Genomic DNA, 17,184 nt, shown 5'->3' on the forward strand with positions numbered 1-17,184 from the left:
CAGAAGGAAAGGGACCCCATGACATTAGACTCCTCTCCGCCATTGGACAGTAGCTCGGTCTCAACCAATAGGCGACTCAGCTTCTCCTTAATCTCCTGCCACTCACCTGAAGGTCGCAACAGCCAGTTTGAGACACATAAACAAGGCTGCAGAAATTTATCTTTCTGCCAGCAATGAAGACACTCCTTCTCCCCACTGGAAGCCTCAGAACACACTCAAGGAAAGCTGGATGACCTTTTTGTCTTGCTACTGTGTGGACTGTATTTGCCTCTGGGCTTAGTGGCTGAGTTGGTAAGATCTGGAACAAACTCTAAGAGCCAGGGACAAACTGGGCACCAGACAGAACATCAAAGCTGAGAAGAGAATGCTCCAGCAACTTCCCTCTCAAGGTGTTTTCGTGTACCTCTTAATCCCTTTTCCTGGAAAAGGAGGGAGCTGAAGAGAGGCACAGAGGTCACACTGGAAAGGAGTTCCAGAATCAAATTATATCTATACATCTATAAACCACATGATTCGCTGAGTACCAGCTGACGTGCAAACACAAAAAGCAAAGCTCAATTAAACTAATATGAGGGGGAAGGAAATTGTTCACTGAAGCCTGAGGAGTCCTGCCTGGCTGAGCAGGGCAGTCCAGGCCTGTCACGAAGAGGTAGGCAGAAGGCTCCTCTCCTAGTGACCCAGGGCACATGGATACGGCTCCCTTCCTTGGGCCCCTCCAGGACACAGCTGCCCGTCATGCCTTCAGAATGAACTCCATTCACGCTGAAGGAGAGCAGGGGGATGTTACTCTTGCTTAGAAGTCACCTTAACCAAGGACAGCAAGGTAATCTAAGCGTTCTGGTGCTAGAAAAGACTTTAGATCATCTCCTTCACACTCATCGTCTTCTAGGTAGGGAAATGGAGGCCTAGGAAGGAAAAGAGATTTGGGCAATGTCTGGTACGTTCTCCACAGAGTTGAGTCTAAGACACAGCTGACTCCTAGGCCCACCTTTCTCCCTTCCCCTGTCACCTCCCCAGAGAACATGGTGGCTTTCCAGCTTGTTGCAGTTTTCTGATGGCCCTTGAATTATCAGAGTTCACATTCACCTACCCTGATTTTCAGCGGCCCTTATTGGGGCTGGTTGAGGCTACCATCCATGCTGCTCCATGAGGCTCAGAGACCAGTGGGAAGGAAGTCCTTGTCCGAGGTCCGTTGTGGACTAGGAGAGATCCAATAGATCCTTTAGATCTATTGATCCCTAAGGGGTCCCTGAAATTCCTTAGATCCAATAACCTATACCACTCCCTGAGAACTCCATTTTCAAGTTTGTGGGGGAGGAATGGAGACTCTTGGTGGACCCAACTAGTCATTCAGCAGAAGCTAAATCCAGCATGGTGTGAGCAGTTGTGAACAGAACTCTTGGGCCAAGGTTGACTCTGCGTCCAGAAGTTATGATCCAACCATAGGAAATAGCAGTAATTTGAGCACCGGGTGATTAAAATAAAAACTTAAAAAAAAAAAAAAGGAAAGAAAGAAAAAAGGAGAAAGAAAATAGTAATCTGCCAGGGTTGTACACAGGTGAAGGCTGTGTACACCCAGAAATACCCAGAAAAGAGGAGCTGCTGTCTTGGGCCCTATGCTATCCTTAAGGTGTACCTATCTGGCCCCCCTTGGGGGTACCCTTTCTCCCATAGAGTAATGAGTCACGGGGATTAGGATATGTGTCCACCTAAAGCCCTTACCTCACCTTCCAGACCTTTCTTTGATACCCAGGCTCCCAGAATTCCCCAAGGGTCCTGAGCCATCTCCAGATCCTGCACAAGTGTCTCCTTGGGGTCTGAGTACTGAGGATGGAATGTTCCACAACTGTGCTCACCCCTAGGCCCACGGGGACAGCTCCTCATAGAGAATTGAACTTATGGGCTGGATTGTCTTTATGTGTGAGAAAGAGCTGGGGGTGGGCAGAGAAAGGCAACTCCAGGGAGCAGATAGAACTCTGAGGGGTCCAAGAATTCTATTTTTTAGCTGGATTTTCAGCTTTTAAGTGTTTAGATACATGGTGTGCAAGTCTCCATTTGCACTCTCACCCCAACCTCATATGTTGGAGGCTTTCTGAAGCAACACAGAAACAGGGTTCCTATGATTAGATGGTGGGGAGAGAGGGGGGCGTGGTTTTATCCATTGAGACATCACACCAGTAGGATCTAACCCTCAGCCCTACACTGATGGCATAATTATCAGGCTGGCTGATTTTTATTCTTTATTCATATAAGACAGTTTGTCCTATTATATTACTCCTAACCAAACACATACCAAGAAATCTGCAGGTACTACCAAATCAAGAATTGTTTCCAATACTTTTTGCAAATAAAGCAACTAAATTGTTGAGACTAAAAGGAGTTTATTTGTTTTACCCATGAAATAAACCACCCTGAAGAGAGAAAATTAGGATTAACTTCTTCACACACACATTACACTACTCATGCTAAAGTATTAAAAACTAAATAGATACAGGGGTGCCTGGGTGGCTCAGTGGGTTAAGCCGCTGCCTTCGGCTCAGGTCATGATCTCAGGGTCCTGGGATCGAGTCCCGCATCGGGCTCTCTGCTCAGCAGGGAGCCTGCTTCCTTCTCTCTCTCTCTCTCTGCCTGCCTCTCAGTGTACTTGTAATTTCTCTCTGTCAAATAAATAAATAAAATCTTTAAAAAAAAAAAAAAACTAAATAGACACAAATACAGCATACCAGCCAGACTCCCAGGGTTCCCGAATGTTCCTTAACTGGGTACACCTAGGATGGTACTATGAGCAGCAGCCCCTGGGTTGAGGAAAAATCCCAGAGTTCTGGAGTGTCTGGGTGGCGCCACTGGTTAAGTGTTCCACTCTTGATCTCAGTTCAGGTCATAATCTCAAGGTCATTAGTTCAAGCCCCATGTTGGGCTCCCCGCTTGCCATGGAGCCTACTTAGAAAAAATAATCCCAGGGTTCTATCCAAAATCCTCTACGAAATCAATTAGAATTCCAGGTAAATTCATTGGAAGAAAAATCTTTGTCATGTAACAATACACAATAGTAGGTACAGATCTTAGTCTATAGATACGTACATTTTTCTTTATTTTTCTATAACACATTCAATTTCTATTTCAGCCTCCATTTCACCAGAGACGTCAAAACCTTATCTCAATCAGTTCAGGGTTTTAGCTTTGTTCTAGTGCACTAAGTGGTGTGTGTGTGTGTATGCATTTGAAGGCCTCTAGTCTCTTCTTTTTTCTTTCTTTCCTTTTTTTTAAGGCATAATTGACATACGACATTATATTAGTTTCACATGTGCGATGTAATGATCATGTGCATTGCAAGATGATCACAATTAATCTAGTTAACCTCCGTCAACACACATAGTTACAGGATTGTTTTCTTGTGATGAGAACTTTTTAAAAGAATTTATTTATTTATTTATTTATTTATTTATTTATTTATTTGAGAGTGAGAACGTGGGCAGGGAAGGGTAGTGGGAGAGGCAGAGAACCTCCTTCAGACTCCACGCTGAGCCCAGAGCCCAACACGGGACTCCATCTCACAACCCTGAGATCATGACCTGAGCTGAAACCAAGAGTCAGATGCTTACGCGACTGAGCCACCCAGGCATCCCATGATAAGAACTTCAAAGATCCATTCTTTCAGCAGCTTTCAAATATGCAATGCAGTATGATTAACTACAGCTGTCAAACTGTACATTATATCCCCGTGACCTCTTTATTTTATAATTGGAGGTCTGGACCACCTTCACCTATTCCAGCCACCACGCCCCATACACACACCTCTGGCGACCACCAATCTAGTCTCTGTATCTATGAAATTAGCCATTATGTTCGTTTTTAGTTCCACCTGTAAATGAGCTCATGTGGTATATGGCTTTCGTTGTCTGATGTTCACTTAGCATTCTATGAGGGCCTTCTGTCCTGTGTCCACATTGGCATCTGCTGAGGCACCATTGTCCATGCCCAGGGCAGCTGAGCTGGCTCTTGCTTCCACCCACTAAGCCCATTAAAAGCCAGCCACTCTTTTCTTTCCCTCTTGGCAGCATGGAAGTTGCTCTGTGGCTCCCAATCCACGCTGTGACCTGGAGAATTCTGGGTGGCTTTCTCTACAGCCCTGCCCACTTAGGCATACCCCAAATCCACTTCTCTACCATCTTGCCACCTTCCTGGGACTCTACCCTAGAAGTAGGAAACAGGTCCCCCTTTCTCCCTTCTCACTGATTCCATCAATGGGTTCTATTGCCATGCACCTGAGACACAAAATCCCACCTGCAAGAATCCCTTAACAAGTACACAGTTGTACTTATCCTCTAAGCCACCTCCCCCACCAGAGAAACACGGGGTTTGGGGACAAGGACCTTCAAATAAAACACTGTGTATTCCCAAAACTCTGGTATATATAGGGGTCCTTTCTTGACTCTCAGGGCTTAGACTCAAGAAACTCAAAAGCCAGCACAATAGACCTTTATATCTCTGTTCTCTGTTGAGTGTCCTTCACTGAGGCCATGAGCACACACTAACCTGCTCAAAGCAGCAAGGAGAGGAAAGGTGAGTGAGAGGGTGAGGAAAGAGTATTAGGAAGAGAAAGTTCAAAATTAATACCCGGCCATAATAACAGCAGAGTTTGAAGTGTTTCCAAATTGCCTTTGACAGAATCCTCTTTCTAAAATACAAACAGGATGATCTGACTGTTCTTTTTCCAGCCTCCAGTGGCTCCTCATTGCCCACACAGGCAATACAAGAGCCTCTCCATCTGAAAAGTGAAGGGCCAGAACCATCGAATTATTTGTCTGCGAAATCTATCATTTGCATGTACAGAGAAAGCAAATATTCGTGTGGAATTTCCAACCCCTGAAGCATCAAGGCCTGGGAAGAAAACTGAACAATTTTCCAAACATCTCCAAACCCTGATTCTTTTTTTCTTTTTTTAAGATTTTATTTATTTATTTGACACAGAGAGAGATCACAAGGAGGCAGAGAGGCAGGCAGAGAGAGAGAGAGAGAGAGAGAAGCAGCCTCCCTGCTGAGCAGAGAGCCCGATGTGGGACTCGATCCCAGGACCCTGAGATCATGACCTGAGCTGAAGGCGGAGGCTTAACCCACTGAGCCACCCAGGCGCCCTCCAAACCCTGATTCTGACCCTGACTTGAGCAGAACTTCTGACCTAGTTTTGGAAGATCTTGTTTCGTTTCTTAAATCAAATACCCTTATCCCGCTTGTACTATGGTTGCTCTGGGTCACCCCAACAAGGACACGAGCACCATGAAAAATACCACGAGAACAGTTTCAATGTCAGCCTGTTCTCCTCCTTTCTCCCTGCCAGACCCTGGGTTCTCTTCTCCAAACTGCAGCTGGAACTCCTCCTTCAAGAAGCCTTCCTCTGGAAATGGTGATGCAACATGGGGGCTTAAGTGGGTAGGAGAAGAATCAATGAAACAAGATGGGATTGGGAGGGAGACAAACCATAAGTGACTCTTAATCTTACAAAACAAACTGAGGGTTGCTGGGGGGAGGGGGGTTGGGGGAAGAGGGGTTGGGGTTATGGACATTGGGGCGGGTATGTGCTATGGTGAGTGCTGTGAAGTGTGTAAACCTGGCGATTCACAGACCTGTACCCCTGGGGATAAAAGTACACGTTTATAAAAAAATTAAAAAATTAAAAAAAAATAGAGTGTTTAAAAAAAAAAAAAAGAAGAAGAAGAAGCCTTCCTCTGCAGCTCTGACCCTGTCCTAATCGTACCATGGCTTGTGTGAATAACACAGGTCCTGTCTATTACAGTTAAATGTGTTCATGTTGCTTTTTTCCTGTCTTCTTTCTTTTATCACCCTATAAACTCTCATGGAAAAAGCCTGTAGCCCACCCTCAATCTTGGCCACATCCTAACCACTTGGTGCAAAAGTCTGCACAGAGGAAACGTAATCATTTTTGCAGTTTGATTTCTGGGTCTCCACCACAGCTCCTGGGCAATCATTTATCAGCAAACAAATTAGTTATCAGAAAAACAGCCAAGGTTTCCAGACAGGATCATTTGTATTTCCACTGCTGGAAAAAAACAATACCCACCTCTTGACTTGCAAAGAGGAATTTCAATAGAGGCCTGCGGTCACGGCGTCACTGGTAGATTTTGTCTGAGAGTTTTGACACTTGTAACTTTTTGACCTGGAAAGATGAATCAACTTTTATTTCAGAATCATGTGTTCACCTAGGTTCCTTTAGCCTCAAGGTGTAAAAGCCAGACGAACGTGATCCCCAGCAACAATGACAACAACAAAAAGCATATAAACTCTGGTTGATCACCCACAGACACCATTCCTGAAAGCCAAGTCCCACCCCATATCCTACAGCATCCAGGATGGGCTCAGAAGTGGCTAGGAGGCTGTGCCCGCCTTACCCATCCCAGCCATGGCCCCATCTGCTGCCAGAGCTGCTTCTCTCGATGTTTCTACTGATGCCCAGAGCCTGCTTCTTCCGCAGGAACTGCCCCACATCTGACCTGCAGGTTTAGGCCCGAGAGGCAGCTAAGACTGGAGGAAGTGTCTCCCCACCGGCTTCTTCTGTTGCTTACTCCTAGGTGGGCAACTTCACGAGGCACCCCAGACTAGGGAGCTTTTTGAGGGACATTCTGTCACAGGGCCCCCACACCTGGAACTGTACTGCTTCAGGGGATCAGCTGTGCATCAGCTAGAGATAAAGCCAGCTCCATCTCCTGCTGGAGCACAGAAGGGGCCTGTGAGAGCCCCTTCTTCCCACGCCAGCCCAGGCAGGCCCTCCGGACCAGGCATGCTAGGAAACCGTCGTTGGACATGGATAACCAGTGCTCAGACTATACAGTTGCCAGTGGAGCAGACGGGCAGGAACAGGGCAGCCTGACCACTCCCCTGCCCTGGAAGAGGCAACCAAGAGGAAGGGGCCCTAGGAGAGGGTGCCACACCCCAGTGTCAGGGCTGGGGGTGAGTGGGACCCCAGGAGAGTGCCAGACTTCAAGGGGACATACCAGGGCCACCTGGGTGGCTCAGTCATTGAGCGTCTGCCTTTGGCTCAGGCCATCATCCCAGGGTCCTGGGATCGAGCCTGGCACTGGGCTCCCTGCTCCATGAGAAGTCTGCTTCTTCCTCTCCCACTCCCCCTGCTGTGTTCTCTCTCTCTCTGTCTCTCTCTCTGTAAAATAAATAAATACCAACGTGGGGCTGAACTCAGAGGAACCCTCCACAGGTCGCCCTGCCCTTTATCCCGCCTCGGGTACATCAGCCTCATGTCCTCTCTGCCACGCTACTGAGCTTCTCCTTTTCCTCTGTCCATTCTTGCTCATAGAAAGATCTGCGTATCTTTCATCGTAAGCACCAAATCGCATCCGTAACGCTCCTCCATGTTACCTTCACTTTCAATTTTACTGTCAAAATTCTTTTCTCTGCCCTCATTGCCATTTTCCGCTGTCCCTACCCGCTCCCAACCTTTCCCCGAGGAAACCACAAGTCACACATGGGAGCTGCCCTCACCCATCCCGTCTCCAAGTTTCCAGGGCCATGTGACCATCTGTGATCTCCTGCGGGGACATTGTCGAGTTCAAACACTTGACCCACAGTCCGCAACAGCGATGGCTTCCGGTCTCCCCCCTTCATCCCAGGCAAGGGCACACCTGGCTGGTTTCAGAGCCCCGAGATCCTCCCCTGTCATCCACAGTAAGAGAGGACCCGTCCCAGTAGAGGTAAAAGTTCCAGTGCACAGTCCACATCTCCCTCGGGTCAAGAGGGGGTGCCCAGTGGGGACCCATTACCTAGCAGGAGAGGAAACAAGGCTGAATGTGCCCAGAAATTACGAAGTCAAAGAAATAATACTAATGAGCAGGCGCTGAGCTCTAAGCCCTGCGCTAAGTGACCGGGTTCACCGAATCACCACGGTAATCCTGGATGTGAAACGCAGTTACTATCCTCACGGGCTCGGAATGGCTCCATAATTCACCCATGATCACACAGGCCAAAATGGAGAGGAGAATGGCTTCAGGCATCTCCCTTCTGGTAATTAGGTAGGATGGGCTCCAGGAACTGGACGGAAAAAAGCAAGACCTGCTTGGCATAATAAAATAGAGGAGAGCGGCTCCTCTACAGGCCCGAGAACTCCAAGAAAGAGAACAGTTGTGAAAGAGAGAGGAGGCCTCCCTGGGAAGAGACTTCAGGGATCTGACACTTACCATGACCTGTTAGAAACGTGTCTGGCACAGACTTGCTGGCGTGTTCTTGCGCTGGCTTCGACAGAACCACACTTCCCTTCTGCGACCTCCCAATCTTCAGTGAAAGTCAGCCAGATGTGCGGACACCACCTACTACAGCATGCAGGAACAGATGTAGGAGCTGCTTGGAGAACAAGATAAGGGAGTAAGGTCTGGCATGATAGGAAGCAGGGGAGGAAGACGGTAGAAGCCATGACTGGCAGGACAACACTGGGCCACTGGAGAATTTGACCTTAGCAGGAACTGGAGGGAGAGGGGAGCCATGCAAATGTTAGTGCCCTGGAGAGTCTTTGAACCTGGTTGGCAGGAAGCTTAATTCCCCCTGGAATTTGCAGTGGAGGCTGGAGTCCTTTGATGATGATCTTAAAGAAAAAGTGACATTCCCAGAAAGTTAAAGGATTTGGAAAGCCTCTGTTTTGCCTCATGCAATTCTCCCAATGGAGTAAATTGCTCATTTTCTCCAAGTCATTTAAGAGGTCTGGAAGCAAAAGCCAGGGGCCTGACACGGGGTGTGACTGGCCCTCTCTGCTCCGACAGCTTCTCTTTAATGGGGAAATTCTACCTGCTTTCCAAACCCATCCGTTTACACACAGATCTTGGTCGAAAGCTCTCCTTCATGTGGAACTTCCTGTTCTGTCTTACTCCCCATGCCAGAGCAATTGAAACCTCTTTCCTTAAGAACTGCAGTGTTACAAGTCCTAACTCTGAAGTCAGGCAGCCTAATTGTAGGACCTAAACGTCACTGGGATTCAGTTTCCTTATTTGCAAAATGAGTGATAATAATGCCGATTTCATAGTGCAGGATTACAGGGGGTAAAAATGAAAAGAGAAAAGGTAAAGTATCTAGCATGTAGTTAGCTTGCAAGAAAAACTGTGTTACTTTTATGGTTTTCCTCACTTAAAATGGACACAGATTGCTTGTCTTAAAATCTAGAAACTGAAGGAAATTTTCAAATTAAGTTGCAATGGGCGACACATAAACATTATTAAAGTTATTGAAAGAAAAGCATATGCATTTAAAGGACCAGTAAATCCAACATGTTATTTTCTTTATTATATCATCTCAATATAGATTTACATTGTTAAGTAGTGTTCCCCAAAACTTTTATAACCTATTAATTAAGCACTCTGATAGTCTCAAGACATAACTTAAGAAAATAACCAACTATAATCTAGCTGTCTGCATATTTTGACACACTATCATTACTTGGTGTATTTTTAAATTAACAATGCTTATTTTATTTCTAATGACAAAAGTCAGCCTGTTTATTGTAGAACATTTTAAAATATAAAATATAAAAGAGAAACTAAAAATTGTCTGTACTTTTGACTATTAACACTTTGATGTGTCTCATCTTTTAAAAATTGCTCATCAAGGGGCACCTGGGGGGTTCAGTTGGTGAAGTGTCTGCCTTCAGTTCAGGTCATAATCCTTGGGTCCTGGGATGAAGCTGTACATCAGGCTCCCTGCTCAGTGGGAAGCCTGCTTCTCCCTCTCCCTCTGTCTGATGCTCCCCCTGCTTGTGCTCTTTCTCTCTCTGGCAAATAAATAAATACAATTTTTTAAAAAATTACTCATCAAAATAAACCCAATTTCACTGAATATTACATAATGAAAATTTTCTATTTCGGGGTGACTGGGTGGCTCAGTGGGTTAAAGCCTCTGCCTTCGGCTCAGGTCATGATCCCAACGTCCTGGGACTGAGCCCGCCATTGGGCTCTCTGCTCAGCAGGGAGCCTGCTTCCCCCTCTCTCTCTGCCTGCCTCTCTGCCTACTTTGATCTCTGTCTGTCAAATAAAATATTTTTAAAAATTTCTATTTCATTATCGCTTTAAAACGCAACGTCCATTCTTGTATAACATTCTACAAAACATCTATAAATCTATAATGTAATTTATGTAACCATTTTCATATCTATCTATGTATCTATAAACACTTACATTTAAGGTATTTTTATTCTATGTACATAGAGCTGGCATTGTTTCTGCGGTAAGGTAATATATTAGAGGATCCATTCAAGGAAGTTCACCTTGTCCAACTAAATGATGGGAACACTGGCAGCACACACGGCTGCTGTATTTCCGGGTCAGACTGTGCCGGTTTGAGCAGACATGGCAAAAAGGAGAATCTTGACTGAATTTTTCTGGATGCTCCTGGTGACCCATTTTGCTTTGTCCAACGTAAAGAAGCAAAAGGCCATACACTTGTATGTTTGGATTGCTTCTAATTGTTTCCAGTTTTCATGTGGACAAACATCTCTCTCTGTAAATCTGTATGTTTCTCTCATTAGTTCCTATATTTCCTCAGATCTCCTAACAACCTATGGAGCGAATAAGAACAATGAACAATTCTGTCCAAATGACAGACGTACAGCTTCTCCACCCCCCGGCCCCTTGCACAGAGGAAAGAACTGGACACTCTCTTCAAAGTCTCCGCCAGTTTCTCTTGTTGCTCTTCTTGTTTATATTACTTGGTGTGAATATTCATACATTTTGATGAAAAAAAAATTAATGTATTTGAATATAGGGTGGTGCCCCAGAACCATCTAGAGATATTCCTTTGTATGTCCTATAGGTACCATATGTCCTTACTAAAATTCCAAAATCAGACCCTCACAGTTTCAGATAAAGCGATCATTCCCAATCCTGAATCAATTATGATGATCTGGCAAATTAAAAACAAAAACAAAACAAAACAAAAAACAGTGCTGTCCAGGCCCAGACCTAAAGATTCCCATTCAAGGATTTCCCCCAGTTTTGTTTTATTTGTTTTTTTTAATGTGCTTTTTATTTTGAAATAAATATAGATTCATAGGAAGTTGCAAAAAGAGTTCAGAAAGGTCATGTGTTCCCTTAGTTTCTCTCACTGGTGACATCTTGTAATAACGAGGACATTGACATTGGTACAATCCCCAGATTTTCCCAGTTTTAAATCTACTCTGTGTGTGTGTGTGTGTGTGTCTGTGTTTCTGTGCAACGGTATCACGTATAGATTCATGTAACCACCACCACAATCAAGATGCAGAACTGTTCCATCAGCACAGGGCTCCTGTGCTACCCCATCACCCTCACTGCCCCATCCTCACCCCCTGTCCCCACTTACTGTTGAGTGCCCGAGAGGTATTTCACAGACGAATCTCAGACATGTTTCCCCCCTCCCTCCTGCTGGATGCCCTCACTTCCTTCAGACCCGAAGAAGGCCGGGTGCTTCTCCTTCTGCTATCTCTGTTCCCAGAGATAATGCCCAGAAGGCAGCTTCCAGCAACCCCCCAAAACCCACAGAGCTTAGATATGCCAAACAGGACTGTGATCTACGTCATTGACTCGGGATGCTCTCTATGAAAGAGAAAAGCTACCTAGTCTCCAGCTGTCTACCACACTTTGCCGCCTTGGTCCCACCGCAGGATGGTATCTCTCAGAAGCAGGCGTCCCCTACCAGTTCTCAATGTCGTTTTCTTATCTTTGGAGGTCAGATCTAAGCCCTGGGGCTGGGCGAGGCAGACACTGTCCTTCCTCTTTTTCTCTCAACCTCTGTTGGGGAGGGGGGGCTGGGGGGGTTGCTCTGATTAAAGCTTCTCCCTCAGAGTTCTCAGTTCCCCTAGGTAAGCAGCCATCTTGGGGGTTAGCTGCACACAAGTTCATCAGATGCTATCAGGCCAGACTACAGAATCCCAGTTCAGGCTTGGCTGGGAGCCTCCCTCCTGTCAGGATAAATGCAACAGCATTAAAAGAAACCAAAACTGCCAACTTGATTTCAGGGACGGTCATTACTTTAGTACATCCACGGTCCCAGTCCAAAGAAAGCTTTTACTGAGTCTAGCTTTGGTCAATGTGTTAGATTGTTTAAAGAGGCTAATTATCCTCTCAGATGAGATGTGCTCCTGGTAATTAATCTCTAGCCCTCAGCATGTAAGTTGCAGACTAGCGATGGGGGCGCAGAACTTAGGTAGGAGAAGAACTGACATCGCCCAAAGCAGACATGGGGACTCTAGAACCTTCCTGCAGGTCAGGGGAGTATGTTTCAGGTAATGTAAGAATTATTCTAAGAGTACAGTGCTGCTATTGTGTGGCTCTGGATGTCAGCCAGCAGTAAAAGAAGGGCGTGTGAGGTGCCTGAGGTGGCTCAGTGGGTTACGCCCCAGACCTTTGATTTCAGTTCAGGTCATGAGGGTTGGGAGATGGAGCCCTGCCTGGGGCCCCCCTGCTTAAGAGTCTCTCTCTCTCCCTCTGCCCCCCATCCCCCATGAGCTCTCTTTATCGCTCTCTTTCTAAAAAAAAAAAAAAAAGAAGAAGAAGAAGAAGAAGAAAAGAGAAAGAGGAGGAGGAGGAGGAAGAAAGGGAGGAGGAGAAGGGCATGTGAATGTTGAGTTGGCAAGGAATGGACCACAGCGGCTTTTAGACCCTGTGACCTCAGCTAAGCTGGTACTGTGTTTCTAAGAATTCCCTTCCCTGTATAGGTCTGGGTTAGTGTCGGCAACAAGAAATGCTTTGCATCAGATCTAGAAGGAGGAAGTGAACCCCATCGTCTTATTTCCTGAAGGTGGCGGCAAGCATACCAACATGGCTGCCGACGATGGGCTGGGCTGGGGATGGTGAGGCAGCATGGAGACCAGAGCCCTCAGGCTTCCGCCAGATCTCCTTTATCAGTCTCCCAGAGTCTTGAGCCAGGTGCAAGGGCAGCCCCACGTCAAGGAATGTCTGCGACATGCAGGATCAAGGTTGGAGCTGAGGACAGAAAGATGCAGCTTGCAGTTTGTCTACAGGGTCTGTTTGTTCTTGTTTTGACCCACTGGCAGGGGCTCTCCTTGCTAACCCATAGCATCCCGGCTGCCCTTCCCCCACGCCACCCCCCATCCCCGGCCCCAGCAACTTGAGGCTCAACTCTAGATGAAGGGCCAGCAGCACACAGAAATGGCCTCCTCCAGTTCATGCACATGCAAAGGGAGGCCCCCTGGACACCTCGTTCTCTGTCACACACAGCATTTTTGATGAAACGCGGATGGATCGCGAATGGTGTGTTGATTACCTCCCAGAGACGCTCTGACTGTACTTGGAATCTGTGGATGGAACAGAAGATCAAGTTTTAACTGTATGTTGATTGGAGTGCTGGAAAAAGAGCAAGAAATGAAAATGCCCCATGGAGCTGCTTGGAAATAGATACCCTCTATTCAGAAAAGCAAATCCTAGGTAACACGGGGGCCCTGCTCCCCTGACACTCAAGTACCCTGCATGTTCTTCAAACAGGAAGCACCTTTATAAATGCTTAATAATTTGTTTATTTGACAAATTCTGTATTGTTTGCCTCTCAGAGAGGTCTGCCCACACATTATACCCCAAAAGGACTCAAACACATAGCAGCTATGATGAAAACAACAACAACAACAACAAAAACAAAAAAAAACAAAAAAAAAAAAACAAAAACAAAACGGACAGTTGCTCAGGTATTTTTTTTTTTTTCCATCATAGCCCTGACCTCAATCTTCTTTCACTTTAATTTCATCCCCCAAACTCCAAACTCTGGGTTCTGAGGCCCTGACTCAGATCCCTGCCTGGGACCTTCTGAATGTCATGTTCATCCACGTGCAGCCTGGTATTTGGACCGCAGTCTTCCTATGGACTTTTGCTTGACTTTGTCCTTTAGGCCCCAGCACCACCCATGACCTTGGCAGGAGCTCACAGCTTCCATCTTGACTAACCGGATGGCACTTCCCACTGAGGAGGTGGTTGACATCCCAACACCACCATCAGGAGCCAACAACCCAGAAGGAGACATAAGCCACACATGGAAATACAAAAGTAAGCATCCAGGGAGGAAAGCACAACCTCATCCATCCAACACGAGGTAATCAGGTGAGTCCTCTTAGATTAGGTGACATTTGTAGGACTGGTAAACAGCGTATTTCAAGGTCCAGCAGATGAGCTGAGACGTAGGAAGGGAAACATGCTTCGGGCAATAGAGAGAGCCAGAGACCTGGGGTATGAGGGCTTGCATAGATAAAAACCAGGGAAGTGATTAAAATAGTGCAGAGAAAAAAATGAGAAAATACATCCAAATTTCGATTTTCTAGTCTAAAATGAATGATAAGAATTATGAATGGCAATCATAAGCCTCTGGTTTCTTAATCACTTCAGACTTGTCTTTCACAAACCTCTTGCTGGAGCGACAAACACCTGAGGAGTGGGAAAAAAATAAATAAAACCAGGTGAACACAACATGTTAGTTGGTGGCCCCAACACTGAGAGCACACCTGTTGCCACAAGAATGGGAGGAGAAGGTCCCAGCTCTGTAGCTATGGGCAGTTCGGGAAAGCACAGCTCATCTTCTGGACTCTATTAGCACTCTTGACAGGCTGAGCTGGTAAACATTACCCACCAATGCATTTTTGAGGGGTGTCTGGGTGGCTCAGTTGGTTAAGCATCTGTCCTCAGCTCGGGTCATGATCCTGGGGTCCTGGGTTTGAGTCCCATGTCAGGCTGCTGAGTAGACTCAGCAGGGAGTCTGCTTCTCCCTCTCCCTCAGCCTCCATTTCCCTCTACTTGCTTCTCGCCCTGCTTGTGCTCGCTCTCTCTCCCCCTCCCTGTCAAATAAATAAATAAAATCTGTAAAAAACAACAACAAAAGAATGCATTTTTAAACCCTATAAATAATATAAACAGCTTCTCTAGTAAGGCGTACAGGGACAAAAATGGCTGAATACATTTCTATTATACAGAAACACAGCATATCTTTCTGACAGCTTAGGAGAGTGGAGATTTCCCTAATTTAAAAAAAAAAAAAAATTTCTTTTAGGGACACCTGGGTGGCTCAGTTATTGAGCATCTATCTGCCTTCAGCTTAGGTCATGGTCCCAGGGTCCCCTGCTTGTGTTCCCTCTCACTGTCTCTTTCTCTGTCAAAAAATAAACAAAAACTTTTTAAAAATTCTTTTTTTAAAGAACACCGTAAAATCACCATTCCCTCTAGGAAATTATTTTGAATACATTTCTACAAGACAGGTGTGGTCCCTCACAGGATTCTCCAGGTAAAAGGATAGGACAAATCTGAAATATTTGTGGGACGCCTGGGTGGCTCAGTTGGTTAACTGCCTTCGGGTCAGGTCATGATCCCAGGGTCCTGGGATGGAGTCCCACATTGGGCTCCTTGCTCACCAGGGAGCCTGCTTCTCCCTCTGCCTCTGCCTGCCTCTCTGTCTGCCTGTGCTCGCTTGCTCTCTCTCCCTCTGTCTCTGACAAATAAATAAAATCTTTAAAAAAAAAATCTGAAATATTTGTAAGCTTATCTAATAGATGTTATTCAAGTCAATACATTTGGAGTAAGTTCCCCACTCGCTCACTATTGAAATCAACTCCAGCTAGAAAGCTTCTTATTCATGGTAATGAAATAGTTCCTCTCAGGTTCATCAGATTAAGTAGAAATGAATTATGTCTAGACTTACGGTAGACCCATCCAAAAGAATGTGATTTACCGCAGGAGAGCCAAAACGTGACACTGTGATCATAATATCATGCTTCCGAATTGATGGGAGCAAAGTAATGGGAAACCCTGGGGCCCCTGGGTGACTCAGTGACTTAAGCATCCACCTCTTGATCTCAGCTCAGGTCTTGACATCAGGGTTGTGAGTTCAATCCCCTGGAGCCTACTCCAGGGGGGGAAAAAAAAAGTCATGCAAAGTCCTAAAACTGAAGGAGATGTGGGAATATTTCTTACATATGACCAGTATAAACCCAGGACCCACATGATTCAGTTTGTTAGTGGTATGGTGGTGAAAGACACACAGCCCAGCGGAAGAAAAGAATTTCAAAGACTCAAATTCTTTTTTGGGAAACCATGAAGAGAAGGCCCGTACATGGTACACAGCAACGTTCCTGAATTCTCCTACCCTCTCCGCCCATGTTGCCCCGAACGGCTCTTCTCAAGCATCTCTCTCCGACTCAGCCTCACAGGGTGTCTTTCCTTGCCTTCCTCTCTTCTTTCTAACTCCTGATTCTATGCATTCGTACAACCCTTCTCCCAGTGATTCAAAAAGGAATAAAACCCCTTGCTCTTTAGGAGGTTTCGGAAAGGAGGGAGGACACTGGGCAGACCATTTTGGCTTTATTTCCAGCTCTCTGGGGAAAGGAGGAAAGCTGCAGACATTCCCACAAGAGAATGTTTACTCTGTGGAGCACCCTCCCTGCCAGAGAGAGATAAGAGAACTTAATTTCTACCGAGACCAGGGCTAGGGAACCCAATTCTGAGACAGAAATGAATCCAGGACCACACGCTGATAAAAACGTTATCTTTCAACCATCTTTTTTGGGCTGATCTATTTCTTTATTATGAGAGATTAAATAGAAGATTATAAAATAGTTTATAGGAGACAGTAAATAGCTTTGAAAATTAAGAGAAGGCAACATAAAGCCAGATTTCATAAATGCAACAAGTAAAGATAATATCCTGATGTGTATCCAATTATATTTCCTCATTTGGACAGTGTGAGTAATAGAGATTTCATGTTAGGTCAACTACAGGCGGGTCAGATGAAACAATGTTCTCGTTCATGTAAAGGTTACACCCTGACTCCAGGAAAACACACAGAGTTCATCCCTCACAAACCCCAGGTCCTCTGCCCGCTCTTCGGGTCACATCAGTGTTCCAATATCTGTGAAGTCAGCTTTGTCATTTTTAAAGCAAAATTGTAAGCAAAATGTCGTTCTTATACATGCAGTCCAGGGTGCCAGGTGGGGACTGGGATGGGGCAGAGCCCCATGAGGAATGAGCGTGCTGGGCTTGTCTGCTCAGCCTGGCAGGAGCTCCAGAACTGGCTGAAGAGGGAGGCCCCAGTCACCAAGCAGGGGTTGGAACCCCGGGGGCAAATGACTAGAAGCCAAAAAAGTGTGGCGAGAGGGAACCACAGGACCCTCCCGGCCTGAGGTGGCAATCCCGGCGTGCACTCAGGCAG

The 17,184-nt window shown here is 46.0% G+C and overlaps 1 long non-coding RNA gene across 3 annotated transcripts in view; it reads right to left on the reverse strand.

Annotated features, from left to right (window-relative positions):
- Positions 1 to 17,184, reverse strand: part of LOC132018331 (uncharacterized) — a 62,330-nt gene that overhangs the window by 17,947 nt on the left and 27,199 nt on the right. For all 3 annotated transcript variants that reach the window (XR_009404511.1, XR_009404510.1, XR_009404509.1), the window contains exons 4-7: positions 13,270 to 13,300; positions 12,800 to 12,968; positions 8,205 to 8,364; positions 6,080 to 6,175 (exon numbers count right to left, since the gene is read on the reverse strand). This is a non-coding gene — a long non-coding RNA (uncharacterized LOC132018331). The remainder of the gene's footprint in view (positions 1 to 6,079; positions 6,176 to 8,204; positions 8,365 to 12,799; positions 12,969 to 13,269; positions 13,301 to 17,184) is intronic.

This window comes from Mustela nigripes, chromosome 5 (assembly GCF_022355385.1).
Source record: "Mustela nigripes isolate SB6536 chromosome 5, MUSNIG.SB6536, whole genome shotgun sequence".
Lineage (NCBI taxonomy): Eukaryota > Metazoa > Chordata > Mammalia > Carnivora > Mustelidae > Mustela > Mustela nigripes.